Genomic DNA, 14899 nt, shown 5'->3' on the forward strand with positions numbered 1-14899 from the left:
TTGATAACGGGCAGGAAATCTGCTGAACTTTGCCCCGGGGCGGGGGGGGGTGTTAGTTTTATTATACTGGGCAGTAAGCAAGCCTGCCCTTTGCTCCAGAGGAGGCCACTATTTCTATCTTCCAAGGCTGACAGCTCTACACACATCCTTGAAAAGATAACCTGGTCTTACTGGCTTTCAAAGATAAGCTTGAATGAGACTCGATCATCATTCAGTTTTTCTGTTTCTTTTATTGAGATTGTGCAAATAGGCTCTTTTCTCTGTAAAGTTCACTAACTTTATTCATACATAAGGGGTGCTTTTGGTTTTATTTATTAAGTTGAAATTTTCTCATTAGAGCCAACGATGAAACTATTATGGGTTGGATCTGAAAGTATGCTTTTCCAGGAAAAATGTGAAAGAAGATCAGTGCTCACAGAACTCTGCCACAAGGAGCTGATAGCAACTTAAATGATTTTAATTTGGATACTGTTTTGTACAACTTTCTTCCATCTTACTTCATCCTCTCTGCTTCCTGTCACTCCCATATAGGAATGGGGCAGTTTCAGGGATTCACTGAACTCATTTACAATATTCAAATGGTTTTGTCTGTTGTGTTTTTTTTATTAAGGTAAAGTTGACATACAACATTATATTAGTTTCAGGGGTACAACATGATGATTCAATGTTTGTATATATGTTGAAATGATCACCATAATAAGTCCGGTTAACATCCATCCCCATACACAGTTACAATTTTTTTTCTCTTGTGATGAGGACATGGCGTATTTCAAGGTGCAGAAGAATCAACGATGATGTCATACTTTTCCATATACAGCTTAATGAGTTTGGACATAAGTATACACGCTTGAGACTGTCACCACCATCAAGGCCACAAACATATCCATCACCTCCCAAAGTTTTCTCTCACCTCCTTTATTACTATTATTCTGTGGTAAGAACTCTTAACATAATATCTACTCTATTAGCAAATGTGATGTGTGCAATACAGTCTTGTTAGCTGTAGGCACTATGCCGTATCCTAGATCTCCAGAACTTATTTATCTTGATAACTGAAACTTTGTATCCTTTGACCATCAGCTCCCCATTTCTCCATCCCCCAGCCCCTGGCAACCACCATTCTAACCTCTGCTTGTATGAGTTTGACTATTTAAGATTCCATATACAAATGAGTATTTGCCTTTCTCTGTCTGCCTTATTTCACTTAGCATAATGTCTTCTAGGTCCATCCATGTTGTCATAAATGGCAAGAATTCCTTCTTTTTTCAAGGTTGACTAATATTCCATTTCTTTATGCTTCATCCATCAGTGACATTTAGGTTAGTTCCGTATCTTGGTTATTGTGAATTAGCTGCAATGAACATTAGAGTGCAGGTATCTCTTCGAGACCCTGATTTCAATTCCTGTGGGTATATACGAGAAGTGGGATTGCTGGATCACATGCTAGTTTTAATTTTTGGAGGAACCTCCATACTGTTTTCCATAATGGCTGTACTAGTTTACATTCCCACAAGGGTTCCTTTTGTCCACATCCTCACCAATATTTGTCATCTTTAGTTATTTGGATAATCACCATCTTAACAGGTGTGAAGTGATAGCTCATTGTGGTTTTGATTTGCGTTCCCTGATGATTAGTGATGCCAAACACCTTTTCATACACCTGTTGGCCCCTGTATGTCTTCATTGGAAAAAGTCTATTCTGGTCCCTTGCCCATTTTTTAAATTGATTTGTCTTTTTCCTATTGAGCCAACACAAAAAAAGAGAACAAAATTTCCAGGCATTATGGGTGCTTCCCAGTTAATACAGATGGTTTTGTATTTACAGTGGTACCAAAAGATCATGTTTCGTGCTTTTTCTTCAGCTTGTTATAAGACCAGCAGTAGCTGAGACATGGCAGATGATCAGGATCTTCTGGGTTTAGAGGTGTACAACATAAATTAGTGGTAGGGCATTTTTTATTATTCCAAGGAAATTATTGAGATCATAGTCCATGGAATCCAGGATTGGTAGGTGTAGGAGGAAATTAAGGTGAGGGTTGGTGATCTGGCATTACTTCTGATCTTGAGGGACAGATATCTACTGCATGAGTGTTTGAATAAAAATATTAGAGATCAGGAAATTGTGGTGGGTGAATATGTTTTCTGAATTATTTACTTTTGAACATAACCACTTGGATTATGTGAACATCCGGGACATGGGAGTAAGTCGCTGAAAGGAGGTGGTTGATAATGTCACTATTGATTTAACTTCTATGAACTCAAAGTGGTCAATGGATTAAGCAAATGAGTAGTCAGAAAACACAGAAATGGTAGGATTTGGGATTTAGTAAAGGACTGGGGACCGACTGTCCTGAGAGGGAGTGCCAGGACTTGTGCGGTTGAAAGTGACAAAGGTAAGAAAAGAATAGAATCACACTCAAACAAGGAGGGGTGTTAACAAGATGGAGGGGGAAATGATCTGGAGTAGCCTTGAGTTTTCACCTTGAGCTTTCTGTTCTTGATGCTAATCTGCCTGATGACATCCCAGGACACAGGTCAGATCTATCCCCAGAGGATGGGGGGGGTGGAAGTACAAAACAGCCAGGATAATTGTCCTAAAAAGTCAGGCTTCCTTTATCATTTGACCCAATTTCATGATTTATTTTTGTAGGGTAAGAGGAAAAGAAGGATGATAGCCACGTCTTCACAGAGGAAGCAGCGTGACTGTGGGAACCAGTCCAAACCAAAGCCTGGTTTAAGCATCTTCATCCCTTTGAGGATGTCCAGTGACATATTCAAGAGGCCGGTTAGTAGAATCCCATCCCATCCTGGCAGTGACAGGTCTCTGGGCGGACATCTTGGACCAGCCCCACAAAGCCTGCTGGTCCAAGAGACCGCAAGGACTCCAGGCCTGCAGCAGTGCAGGACAACTAGTAAGTCCTTTCGATGTTGTAAAAACTTGCACCTAGTCACACAGGTGAATCCCTGCCAGGTGTGCTCGCAGGTGGTCTGCACTCCAGGTCCCATGCCCACTCCTGCCGGTTTTCAGATTTGGCAGAGATGATTCCAGGAGCCGAGCTGGGCATTCCACAGCTCCACTGCCAACAATTTCTGGCGACTGAGGAAGGTATCAGGAAGGAGGAAAGGGCAGTGAGGAGCACAGGAGAGAGACTGGTGATAGCACTGATGGCGGACAGACTTGCTAGCGAGGCAGAGAAAGTGAGGGGCCAAGAATGACGTCCAGAGAGCAGATGAAATGGAGCAGGCACCTCACTGAGGTCTCTTTGCAGCGTCCCTAATGTTTCCTTGCTTTGAGCTCTTGAAACTTTAAAATATACCAATACTTTTCTTTCATTGAACTCCGCTGCATGACATAGAAAATATAGATAGAGGTTTCTTTCTGAGGTGAAATGTTGGGTTTCAGGTGAGGAGAAAAGGGAGATCTTCCTTTTTCATGCTGTTCTCTCCTTTTCCTTTACTATGCACATTATTTATTTGTACTTTAAAGTCAGCAGGGAGTCATCAATGTCATGGGATGATTCAAGTTTTGCCCTCAGAGTCACAGTAAAACCTACTTAAAGTGGATAATCCTTTTGTGTAATATTCAATAGATTCCAAAATACTGTTTCAAAAGCGCTTTTATGTCTATGTTCTCAAATAAGATATCTACTTCTAGATCTGCATTTTTCTGTTCTTTGTTGCATGGCGGTCCCGTGTCAGGAAGGGCCTGGGATGCTGGGAACCAGGACTCATCCTCAGCTTCTGGCTCTCCTGAGAAGGTCTCCCTGGCAGAGTCCAGCCTGTGTGTCTGGGTGACACTCGCAGCCATCAGAAAGGAGAGGATAACTCACAAGTGCCAAGCGATTCATCTGGCCTTTTTCTTACAGGGTGTTCCCAAGGGATGAGGTTCAAAATGTCGCATTGTAACCCTTTGAAAGCTCCTGGTCGGGGCCGGCCCCTGGGCTTAGCGGTTAAGTGTGCGCCTTCCACCACTGGCGGCCCAGGTTCGGATCCTGGGCATGCACCGACACACCGCTTCTCCGGCCATGCTGAGGCCTCGTCCCACATACAGCAACTAGAAAGATGTGCAACTATGACATACAACTATCTACAGTCACCTTCTTTGTACCATTTCAGATCCTCTTGGCTCTTCATACCCTTGAGTCATATGTCACTTAGCAACCAGCCTTGCAGGTATCCTATTTGCTTTATGCAAGTGCCTTCTTTCTTTTTTTTTAATTTTATTTATTTATTTTTTCCCCCAAAGCCCCAATAGATAGTTGTATGTCATAACTGCACATCCTTCTAGTTATTGTATGTGGGACGTGGCCTTAGCATGGCCGGAGAAGCAGTGCGTCGTTGCGCGCCGGGTATGCGAACCCGGGCTGCCAGCAGAGGAGTGCGCGCACTTAACCGCTAAGCCACGGGGCTGGCCCTGCAAGTGCCTCCTGACTGCTCCCCACATTTTGTCCCTGTGCCCTCTGCCTTTCCCTCTCGCCCCGGGGTGTCCATGTTGATGCTGAGGTGTGAAAAACCTCCTGATCAAGCCCACACGTGCATGACCACGTTCCTTGTTGTGTGGATGTGTGTGTGTTCAGCAATTCTGTATGGCCACAGGGTGCATGGCTATTATGGCATCTATGTGAAGGTGTGTTTTGTTGACATGTGTGTGTTTAGAGAGTTCAAGTCACTGTGGGCTCTGAGACAGTGAGTAGTCTGTATGTGTGTGTGAGTTTGTGTGTATGTTCTGAGTATCAGTGTGCATTATCATGTGTAGTTTACAGTCTGAATGCGGATGGTCATTTGCAAATAGTATGTATGTGAGTGTGGGTGTGTGTTGTCAGCATTTCCACGTGTTCAGAGGATGTCTGTTATTGTGGGAATGTGTGGAATAAGTATGTTGTTAGAGATCAGTGTGGGCACCAACATTGGTTGCCTGTTACTAGTTCAACACTCAACACCCCTGAAGAAACATTGAGTCCAGACATTCACAGGCCCCATCAGGCCCACAGAGATCCTACTCAGCTGTTTTCTTCCCATCACAGAAATATGAACAGGTAGTCAAGGACCAGTTGATATTTGAGCAATTCCTCTAGCATGAAAGATGGAGCAAGAAACACATACACTGAAGTGAGGGACTAAAGGAGCAGCAGGGAAATCCAGAGATCATAGTGAAACTTCAACTGCATATCTAGTAACATCTTCAAAACATTTAGAGATGTGCCGGTCCCATGGCCTGATGATTAAGTTCAAAGAACTCCACTTCAGTGGTCCAGGTGCAGTTCCTGCAAGTGGACCTACACCACTCATCAGTGGCCAGGCTGTGGTGGCAACTCACATACAAAATAGAGGAAGGCTGACACAGATGTTAGCTCAGGGTGAATCTTCCCCAGCAAAATAAGAAGATTGGCAACAGATGTTAGCTCAGGGGGAATCCTCTTCAGCAAAGAAAATAAAAAAGATAAAACAACCAGTAAGTGTATATATATATGTATTGATGTTACGGCACAATATTGGGGTTCTCTTGCCCAATGCACATTAAAAAAGCCAATTATTCTGGCATCAGCTTTTGGGAAATGAAGTGTAGCTATATTTTGTGAGATTGATCTACAAGGAGACAGGGGGCATGTGTCTGTCTCAGATCTGTCTCCCTGATCCAGGTCTTGGGGCACAATTTATGGGATGAAGGGAAGGGTAGTCTGAAGTGTGGAAGTACATGATTGGAAGTGAGGAGAAGTGAGGTAACTGATGATCTGTGCAAGCAAAGTCAAGCTGCATGGCTCTTCATCGGATGTGCGTTCACAAATTGGCAGTGTTACCATGATCGGAGATTGGAGTTTTTAGCTCCTTGATGTCAAAAAGGCCACATACAAAGCATTTGTGAACTCCCAGTTGATGAGTTGGTGGTCTCCACTAGTCTGAACTGGACGAGGTGCCTCAGTTCCCGGAAAAAAACTCTTAACTACTCTGTTGATAAGATGGGGTCAGTTGAACTGGTCCTGGAGGGCCCATGGTTAAGTTGGTATACGCACATCTATGCATATGCATGAGATTATCTGTATGTGTGTTAAATGTAGAGTATACACAAAGCCAGACTCTAGTTAAAGTGGTCAGGACAGATTTTAATCAGGCATATACCACTGCAATAGGGAAGAGGGAATAGGGTGAACTGAACTCAATTTGATTTGTACAGAGATGACTGGGCATTTGGAAGGGAGAATGAGGGAGCAGACAGAGGGGTGAGCAGGGGCTCAGTAGACTCAGGGAGGGAAAAGTTGCAGAGTTTTGGTCAGTGCAGCGTGATCTGGCCAATTATGTCTACTAGTTGGAAATGATCCAGGTTTCACTTCTCTCCTCTCACAGAGTCTGGGAGACAGACACCCTGTCCTCGGCTCAAGGAATGGCTCTCAGGACCTTGAGAAATGCACTCCTGAGTTAGAGGAGACACACATACAACTCAAAAGGACAGAGGAAAGATTCACAGTTGTAAGCACTTTTGGGTAAATGCTCTAAGAAAGGGATGTCTGGGGCCAAGGATCGAGTGTTGGCCAGAACAGTCAATTCTTTTGGCTGCCTTGAGCTTTCTCAGGCAGGCACTTTAAGGGGGCAGGGGTCATCCTAGGGATGTGGATGTGAGCTGTTAGAAACTATGTCAGTGTTTAAGTCTTATAATGTGTGTGTGTGGGGGTGAAATCATTTGTGCTGAGAGGCTGTAGTTATTATAGGCCAAGATCGAGGCCTAGACAGGAATAGGGCTCAAAGAAGCCTGCCTTGAGATTGGTCAAGTACAGGAAACTATATATATAAATAAGATATGTATATTTTTTGAATAATACAAATCACTATATTGAGTAATATAATATATTGAATTAAATAATATAAATATATTTTTAATGAATATATAATGAATGTGTATGTTTATATATATTTGAATTAAATAATATAAATATATGTATATGATTTAAAGGAATATTCAGACATAATAACAGAAATTCACAGAATTGATAAAAGACTTCTACTCTAGATTCAGGCAGCTGAATACATCTCAAGTACAATTAAAAAAAAAAAAATTCTAGAGCCAGATCCATCCAGGGAAACCAAAGAACACTAAATACAAAAGAAGATATTCAAAGCCCCACAGAGGAACAGAACACTTACGGAGACTTACATTTAGACCTATGATACATTTCTTAACAATGGAAGACAAGAGAGAGTTGGATTAAATCTTCAAGGTACAGAGAGAAAATAACTTTCAGTGTATATCCAATCAAACCATATCTCCAGAACTAGGGTGACTTAAAGATATTTTTATGCAAACATTTACTAAGAGTATTACCACCAACAAATGCTCATTAAGGAACTTCTAAAGAATGTACTTTAAGGGGGCCAGCCACCTGGTGTAGTGGTTTAAGTTCAGCACACTCCGCTTCCAAGGCCTGGGTTCGTGGGTTTGGATCCCAGGTGTGGATCTACACCACTCATCAGCCATGCCATGGTGGTGCCCCACATACAAAATAGAGGATGATTGGCACAGATGTTAGACCAGGGCTAATCTTCCTCAAGGAAAAAACTTAAAAAGTAAAAAAGAATGTACTTTAAGAAGAAAGAAACTGATAGAAGAAGAAATGCTAAGAGGTAATTCGGATCGTGAGGATAAAAAAAGGTAAACATCTGAATAAATCATTGAAAGCATGACTTTATGAAACAATAATAATATTGACAATGTATAACTGATGCAGTTAAAAACTAATGACAAGGGAACTTCTGTTTTAGAGGAGACTAGGACAGGAAAGCATTCTTGCTGCAAAACTGGACAAAGCCAGATAAATCATAAATATATTTTTAGAGCGTGAGAGAACTTCAGAATCAACCAACTAAAATTCCAGAAAGAAGAAAAAGTCTTTTATGTGAGCAAGGATTTTTATCTTTGTTTCTCCTGCAGGCGTTTTCTGATTCTGGGTGCCTGCTGAGGATCTGGCTTGCTCAGTCAGAGCCTCGGCTAGGGAAAAGAGAAACTAGCCAAACTTGTAGTGATTCTGCAGGACTGGTGTGGCAGAGGAAACCTGAGGGCTTGCAAACACACAACTGCTCTTATCACAGCACCTGTGCTAAGTTTTGGTGCCACACAGGAATCTGGGGAACTAGGCCACAAGCTTCCACAAACCAAAGTGAAACCTCCAGAAGTGGTGGAAGTGGGCTGAGTCCAACATACTGCTAGTCTGACCTTCAGGGAATTTGCCATATTTTGAAGCCATGTAAGGTAGGAGGCTGGAGAGCTGCGCTGAGATATCTGAAGGGCGTAGCTGAATTTTCTATGGGCTCCCAAATCTGAAGAGACAGAGATCTACCAGACTTAGAACCAGACCCCTGTGCAGGGGAGGGGAGCAGAGCAAACAGGAACAGGGGGAAAGTGGAAGGGCTGGGTTTACTAAAAGTGAGACCCAGCCCCAACTCTGATCAATGTCTGATTGGACTCAGGCTCTCCAACCTCACTCTGTTTCTCAACAAAGGAAAATAAGGTCATGTGGAACCTCTTGAGTTATGTAAAACAGACCTTCCAAAGACACTGGTGAGAGGATGGAGAAGGCAAGCCACAGACTGGGAGAAGACCTTTGCAAATCACATATCTGACAGGACTATAAAGAACTCTCAAAACTCAGCAATAAGAAAATCCAAGTTTAAAATGGGCAACAGATTTGGACACTTCACCAAAGAAGATACACAGATGGCAAATAAGCACATCTAAAGATGCTTGAAGTCATTAATCGTGAGAAAAATGCACATAAAAACCACATTGAGATACTGCTACGTACCTATTGGAATGACTAGAATTAAAGAGGATGACCATACCAAGTGTTAATGAGGATGGAAAGTAACTGGAACACTCCTACATTGCCGGTGGGAACACAAAGTGGTTCAGCCTCTTTGGAAAACAGTATGTATGTATGTATGTATGTATTTATTTATTTATTTATTGAGGAAGATCAACCCTGAGCTAACATCCATGCCAATCCTCCTCCTTTTTTTTTTTCCCCAAAGCCCCAGTAGATAGTTGTATGTCATAGTTGCACATCTTTATAGTTGCTGTATGTGGGTCACGGCCTCAGCATGGCCAGAGAAGCGGTGCATCGGTGCACGCCCGGGATCTGAAGCCGGGTCTCCCGTAGTGGAGCGGACGCATTTAACCGCTAAGCAACAGGGATGGCCCCTGGAAAACAGTTTTAAAGTGGAGTTTGTTATGCTGCTGTAACAAATTAACACAAATTTCATGGCTTAAAACAACTCAGATTTATTGTTTTACAGTTCTGTAGGTTAGCAGTCTGACATGGGTCTCCTTGGGCTAAAATCAAGATGTTGGCAGAGCTAGGTTCTTTTGGGGGGACTCTAAAGGTTAATCCATTTCTTAGCCTTTTCCAGCTTCTAGAGACCACAACATTCCTTAGCTTATGGCCCCCCTCCTTCACCCTCAAAACCAAGAACTCTGCATCTCTCTGGCCCTGCTTCCCTTGTTGCATCTTTTTTCTACTTGCCTGCTTCTCTTTCCCTTTTAAGGGCCTTTGTGATGCACTGGGCCCACCTGGATAATCCAGGATAATCTCCCTATTTTAAAGTCAGTTGATCAGCAACCTTAATTACATCTGCAAATTTAATTCACCTTTGCCAAGTAAACTAATGTATTCCCAGGTTCCAGGGATTAGGACATCTTTCTGGGCCATGACTTTACTACCACAAAGAGTTTTTAAAATAAAGTTAAACATACACATACCATGTGACCCAGCAATTCCACTTCTAGGTGCTTACCCAAGAGAAGAAGACTAATGCTCACACAAAAACTTTTTTGCAAAGATTTATAGCAGCTTTATTCATAGTCAAAAAAGACAAAACTGAAAATAACTCAAATGTCCTTCAACTGGTGGATGGATAAACTGTGGTACAGTCACACAATGGATACTACATTCAGCAATAAAACAGAAGGAACTGGGACCGGCCCCGTGGCTTAGAGGTTAAGTGCGCGCGCTCTGCTGCTGGCGTCCCGGGTTCGGATCCCGGGTGCGCACCAACGCACCGCTTCTCCGGCCATGCTGAGGCCGCATCCCACGTACAGCAACTAGAAGGATGTGCAGCTATGACATACAACTATGTACTGGGGCTTTGGGGGGAAAAATAAATAAGTAACAAACAAAAAAACAGAAGGAACTGCTGATACAGTCAACAACATGGATGAACACTCAAATCAATGTATTTTGCTAAATGAAAGAAACCAGACTCAAAAGCCCAAATACTGTAGGATTCCATTTATATGATATTCTAGAAAAGACAAGCCATAGGGAAAGACAACAGATCATTAGTTGCCAGGGGCTAAGGATGCGGAAAGAGTTGACTACAAAAGAGCAGCTGAAGGGAGTTCTGGGTGCTGGAACTGTTCTGTATCTTGATTTTGGTAGTGGCACAGCTTTATGCATTTGTCAAAACAGATGTACAAAGAGGAAAACAAATACATCATTTCTAAGGCATCAGATTGGCAAAACTTTAAAAATCTGACAATGCCGATCTGACAATTCCCAGGGCAAGGATGACTCAGACACTGTTGGCGGAAATGGAAATTGTTAAAACTTCAGAGGGTGATTTGGCTGCAGCTCGTCAAGTTGCAGATGCACATCAGCCTCTGGTCCAGCAATCCACTCACAGGCAGGTGTCCATTCTAGGGAATCCACATGTGCTAGAGGAGACACACACAAGTATAGTCATTAAACATGGTATGGGAATGAATTAATTGTGGTTAGTAGTTATTTAAAAAAGAAAGGAAAAAATGCATATGGGTAAGAATGAACCCTGCTGGCTACATATATGATCTGGGAAGGTAACTCACTGGTTTGTCTGCTGAATAGTACGTAGCACAGAGAGCACTATACTAGGAATCTGGAGACAAGCATCTGAGCATTTAGTTCCAACTCTGCCACTAAGTAGCAGTGAGACTATGGATGACTTAACTTGAGAAACCTCACTTTCCATTTCCTAGAAAATGAAGAGTTTAGGCTCTACAACCACTAAAATTATTTCCAACTCCACAATTCTATGATTCAATAAGTCAACAATCAAAAATTATGTTCCAAAGTACTTATGTTCAGAAACTGTTTTTCCCAGACATCCTGAAATTAGAAACTATCAGGGAAATAGGATATCTTAAAATATTGATACATAAAATGGCTCAAATTTCTTGGTACGTCTATGACAAGCTGTTTAATCAAGATCGTAACTCAGAAAGAGTGTATAAACAGTGAAACCTACCATATTGACTTGGGTCACCCTCAGGTAAAACATATGTCCTCTCCCATTTTAACATTCCAAAACAAATTCATCATACTAATGAGTCCATCTTGTCAAGTTCAGGTCTGTCTAGCCAAAAGTCATTCATGTATATGGTAAGATTTACTTCATTTTTTAACAAAGATAAAATGATAAATGGCTTTTTGTATTTTTGCCTGTTTCACCTATAAAGATCTTACATTACAATTTAATAGCTTCAGCCTGCTACAATAATTTAAAGAGCCTTTTGAAACTTGTAATATGCCATGTCCAACAGGATCTAGTAAAAAATCAGTAGTTCACAATCCAAAAATGCTTATTTAGATTCATTACCAACAATACTTACACTTCAAAGACACCAATAACCAACATGTCATTTGTTCCTCCTGCAGAATTTAATAGGTAGTTAAATTCTGGTATCATCCAAAACTATAATTAGGATACTATCAATAAAATGTATTTTTTTAATCAGAAATATTAAAACTAATGATTAAACTATAAACTAAATGATTAACTAAATATTAAAACTAATGGCAACTAACGATCTGTTGTCTTTCCCTATAGTTTATCTTCTCTAGAATATCATATAAATGAAATCCTACCGTATTTGGCCTTTTAACCTTTCACTCTCTCAGTCAAATCAAAATTTGAAAATTCTTATTCTATGAGCTCTCCAAATCTAAATTCTTACAATTCTAAATGAGTATGGAGACAAAACACACACTACATACTACTTCTAAAAACCTCCTCCTTATCCGATTTTAAATTTAGCACCAACTGCCAAGAAAAACCTTTCCACTGAAACCAAAATTCCGTACACATTATGTCAATCACCAATTGATCAGTCATCAGTCTATGTTAACAGAAGGTGAGTTATTATTAGGAAGCTACATAATTTTCACCAAAGACTGTTTAAAGCTCCTTTCATTAAATGCAGTTTACAACAATTCACAGGCTTCAAAGTTCCCCTTGCAAATATACAGTCAATTATCAGAAACCATTAATGGGATTAGGCTTTTCTATAAAGGTGGTCCCAAGGAAGTAGGAACGCTTATTTGTTTCAAGAACGCAATGAGGAGCCCAATAGCCTGCGCGGAGTCAGGCAGAGGAGCGCTGACCACAGTCCATCTTCTGAAGGAAAGTGTTCACCCAGGGATGTCGAGACCTGGCCTAGACGGGCCCCCGGGGGCACGAACTCAAGGGCTCGCGCAGAGGGCAGGCGACTCCCTGCCGCCCCCTGCACCTCCGCTGGGTGGGCAGGAGGCCCCGCCGGGGTGGAGCCCCGCCAAGGCAGAGGGACCCGCTGGCCAGGCGGCGCTCCTCTGCTCCTCCAAGGGACAGAGTTGGGCTCCCCCGCCTGGGGCAGCCCGCCAGCAACCCCGTCCCCCGGCCCCATCCGCCAACCCCCCCACCGCGCTCCCGCCATCTGCGGCGGAGATCTCCACGCCGAGCCCACCGTCCACCGCCTACCTCAGCGCCGCCTCCTGCCCAGCGCTCCTCCACACTGCAGAAAGGAGAGCTCCCCAGCGCTGAAAATCCTGGAGGAAGGATCCAGAAACCGCCCATCCCCCCACACAAACCTCCGAGGCAGCCACCTCCGCACCAGGGGCCCCGCCTCCAGTGCACGCTCCCCGGGGCTCTCCAGCTCGCCAACCCCTCTGCAGCTCTGAGAGCCAGTCCTGCGCATGTGCGGGCCTCCAAGGCTACAATGGGAAACTCTGGGGGGCACCGGGAGGGGGTTGGGGGTGTGGGGTCCAAGGTGTCCCTGAGAGGGAGAGCGGGAGCGGGCTGGCTCTCTGCAGTCCTTGACTCTGCTCTCCCTGGATGACCATCAGTTCCTGGAGAAGATCTGCCTTCCCTTGAGGCGGCTCCTCCTGTCCTGAGAAGCATGTTACATGATCTAACATTTGTTTAAAAAATAACAATGACATCCTTAACACCTGATGTGTCGTGTCCCCAGAAGAATTCTCTGCTTCCCCAGAAGACTAGACAGTGAGCAGCTGGGGCTGAGTTCTGACATAGGAAGGAAGGACACTGAGGGCACAGCTGTCTCCCCTCTGCCGGCTCCTTCCCCTGATCTGTGGCCGTGATGGGGCCACAGCGTCGGGGACTCGTGCAGGTGACAACACTCACATGTTTGCCCACCATATTACATTTCTCATGGTTGAGTGGTTAAAATGGGAGGCTAGCTGTCAGTTTTTCCAACGATTTCACTTGCAGAAATGTCTTTGGACAAAGAAGTTTGTTTTCTTAATTTCTGATTTTTGTAATCAATAACAATAGTTAAAATACTTATTTTCTTAATCTCATTGTCATGCTAAAACAAACAAGTCACTTGGTTTTCACCAAATTGGCCACGTTTTCATTAAAACTTTGGAAGTATTGCTGTTTGAGGTAAAGAAAGCATTTGGGAAGAACAATTACCCTTGGATAATATCTTCCCAGATAAATGTACAAACACACAGTTATGAGCCGTTTTGAGGGGCCTGGGAAATCCAGTTTGAGTTCTACAATGGATCATCTGAAGTAAGGTTAAATTAGTAATTTCTGAGGAGTTTGCAAGTAAATATTCACGTCGCCTTCATCAAATAGGTCTGGTGATTTAAATGAAGGTTGAGCTTAATGATAAACTTTTAAAGAGGCTGAGAAATGTTAAGTAAATGTACTTAAAACAAAAAGGTGCAAATCAAACTAAAGCCTGCCATTATCCTCTTTAAAACAGAGTCACAGTAGCAGTACTGTTAAAGTATGAGAAGGAATAGAAATACTTTATAAAGTTGTGGGAGATCAAGATTTGGCCACCCTGAAACATATCTCTTTACCTTGATTGTTTTCTCTGAAGGACATTTGACCTCCCCCACTAACTGCCTAAAGAATTTGACATGGTGGCTCCTTCCTGGAACAGATCTTCTATCATGACGGTTATAAAGATAATGTAAAATAGATGTTACAATAGGAGGGGCACCAAGCCCCTTTTATCAAAAAAAACTCTATCTCTCCCTGACCACATTATCTATAGATGACCCGAAAAAGAATTGTCCTCCTGCCCTCTGAAGTCCCAGACCACTACCCACCCCCAACACGCTCCTCGCCTTTAGCTGCAATACTTAAGCAAGCAGCTTAGACAGAGGGACGAGTTGCTCATTTCTGAGTTTCTCCCATGTATACATGTTATTAAACTTGGTATTATTTTCTCCTGCTAACCTGTCTTGTTAATTATTTGGCCAGCCAGAAGAACCTTAAGGGAAAGGGCAGAGGGAGATTCTCCCTCTTCCCCTGACAAAGTCAATTCTTCACTTCTAAAGAACCTAACGTGACATTCCAGAAGTCTCCATAGTCTTTCACTCATCTAGATAAAATTTCTCAATTTATATTTTAAAGACTAATGAATCTGAGGGCAAAATATTCAAGGTCAGTGTTTAATTGTTTTTCATTGTTGTAAAGTACACGGGTATAAAATGTGTCTGAAATCCATGGTCTTGGAGAAGAAAAATATATAGAACTTATTTGTCACTCTCACAGCATGTCCTGACTTAATCCTACAAATATCCCAAGAATAAAGCCTCAGTGAATTCCATTCTGTTCTTAAATATGACATCTTTCATTTCTAATG

Source organism: Diceros bicornis, chromosome 21, assembly GCF_020826845.1.
Source record: "Diceros bicornis minor isolate mBicDic1 chromosome 21, mDicBic1.mat.cur, whole genome shotgun sequence".
In the NCBI taxonomy this organism is placed as follows: domain Eukaryota; kingdom Metazoa; phylum Chordata; class Mammalia; order Perissodactyla; family Rhinocerotidae; genus Diceros; species Diceros bicornis.